The 2,539-nt window shown below is 38.9% G+C and overlaps 1 pseudogene; it reads right to left on the minus strand.

The window, feature by feature from the left end:
• Positions 1–2,260: 2,260 nt before the first annotated feature.
• The window catches only part of LOC102480797 (destrin-like), a 987-nt pseudogene continuing 708 nt past the window's right edge, over positions 2,261–2,539 (minus strand).

Raw genomic sequence — 2,539 nt, forward strand, 5'->3', positions numbered from 1 at the left:
CCCAGTGGCTTAAAACTCAGGCCAGGCGCATGTGTGTGCGTGCCCAGGATCCCAAGAGGAGAATGGAGGAGAAGGGATTGCAGTGTGGCCACCCCCCCGGGGGGTGATTTCTTGCTTTCTATCTCTCTGTCTCTCTCTTCTGTCTGTCTGGTGAGCGCACACGCCCTATACCAAAAACCTCTCAAAAAAATACTAAAAACAAAAATTATTTTCCTTGTAAGGCAGGGACAGGAAGACAGAATAATAAGAAAATAGTTGGTTAGTTAACTTCAGGCTACTACAGGTTACTTCAATTGTTTTGTTTCGTTTTGTTTTTCAAAACCACCAGATTGAGAACTTTGACTGTGGGGTGTTTTTTAAACTTTATTTGTTTGTTTATTAATTTTAATTTGACCAGAGAAACACAAAGCGAGAGATAGAGAGAGGGAAAGTTAGAAAGCAAGCCGCCAGGTCCAGGACTCGAACTGTGGTTGACCATGTGGGAGTCCAGTGCCCTTAACTACCATGGCACCTGCTGCCCCCCAGGTTACTTCTTTTGTATAAGGATTAAGCAGAGAGAACTTCATTATCATGTCAATCAAACTTTCTTGTTTAGTAAACTGGCTATTCTCTCTCTCTCTCTCTCTCTTTCTCTCTCTGTTTCTCAGAAGGGCAAATAACAACTTAGTTTTGGCTTAGTGACATGGAATTGTAGCATGAGTGATTCTATTTTGATTTTTAGTCTGATCTGTTGGGTCCTAGTACAGAAACTTAGTTCAAAACCATAGCCTCCTATAACTTTATTTAACAAATGTCACAAATTTCTTTATCTGTTAATCAACATCTCTCTATCCCTCTTCCTCTTTACCCTTCCTGGCCTCTAGGAATCAATATTCTACTCTCTACTTCATCATGTCTATTTCTGTAGCTTCCCCGTATGAGAACATGTGTTATTTCTCCTTCTGTGCCTGGCTTATTTCAGTTAACTTAATGTCATCCAGGCTTGTCAATGTTTCCTAGAAAAGCAGAATATTATTCTTTTTAATAGTCGAATAATATTTCATTGTGTATATACACTCCATTTTCTTTATTAATTCACTTACTGATGGGTACTTATGTTGAGTCCATATATTGGCTTTTGTGCTATCTCTTGACATACTATTTTCCTCTCCTTTGAATATATACCTGATAGTGGGATTGCTAGATCATATAATTCTATTTTTAGTTATTTTTATTTATTTATTTTTTTGTTAAAAATGCTTCCTTTAACACATAAAGCCAGTACTGCTACTTCTGAGTTCAACTGTTTGTGCACCTCCGTATTGTTCCAAGTGCCACGCCTGCGATGGTAGTGACAAGTGCACCCACGTGTCACTGGGTGGTGGCTCCTTGTGTCCTCCCCAGTACCTGCTCCCCATTTCATGTTCAGCTGATGACAATTGTATGCTCCAGGAAGTTCCGTTCTCCCAGGCCCAGAGTAATTGTACACTCAGTATTCTTCCATACCTCGCTGTACCAGAAGCAGCAAACTTCTGAAGGAGACACAATCGAAGAGATCACAGTGTTCTAGCTTGTCAGTATACTGACATCATTCTCATGAACAAAGCAGGTTACAATGGAGCCCTAATTTGCATTATATTTAGTCATTAAAAGATACTGCACATTCTCCTGAGGATACACCATGATTCCCAAGATGCCAGGTTGCTCGGTCAGAACAGTCTCCAACTAGCAAGCTCAAGTGCAGGGCCTGCTTCCCGTGTGCCAACAATGTGCTTGAAATGGCTCTTTTAGCAAGATCAGCGTGGACTACAATGGCCACAGTTTTGAGGCAGTCTCCATTACACACGTGGTGGAATGACAAGACTGCCTCACTTAATCTTACTGTTGTTAGTGTTGCACGCATACAAGGAGAATTGTATTCCATTACACTGTTTAGCTCAAGGTTGGATAAAAGAATTTGGGCCAAAATTAAAACTAGATTATGACCAATTCTCTTAAGCAAAAGAAACTGCTGAGGTTAACAAAGATGTAGTAATTTTCTTCACATGGCCTTGTACTGTCTTGTGAACTGCATTATTAAAAATCCCAACCTTAAAAATCTGTGTAAGTTAACACATCAGAATGGGCATGTAGCCAATAAGAATTTAATTTCACACCAATAAAACTTTAGACTTTAGATTTATTTAGGGCCATTTGCACATGTTTATAGAATATGTGGCTAACTCTAAAAGATGACAAGACAGTTCCCCTCAATGAGACCTTGACCTAAATAATATTCGCTTTACTTATATAGCAAGAAAATAACTTCAAAGATGGAAGCTTTTGACTTGTGGCATGGAATGATGAAGCTACACAGGGGATCCTTCAAAGCTACAATTAGGAATCCACCTAGCTTTTTTGCAATACAAACCCACTTGAAGTCTTCTGGCCCATTTGTTTGACATTCATGTTTTATGCCTTGAAATTTCTTTTTGATTGCATCCTTGGAGTTCACATAGATCCTTTTGCTTTCCTTTTTTTTTTTTTTTTTTTTTTTTTTTTTTTTTTTTTTTTGGGGGCG

Source organism: Tupaia chinensis, unplaced genomic scaffold (assembly GCF_000334495.1).
Source record: "Tupaia chinensis unplaced genomic scaffold, TupChi_1.0 Scaffold000186_1, whole genome shotgun sequence".
NCBI classification, from domain to species: domain Eukaryota; kingdom Metazoa; phylum Chordata; class Mammalia; order Scandentia; family Tupaiidae; genus Tupaia; species Tupaia belangeri.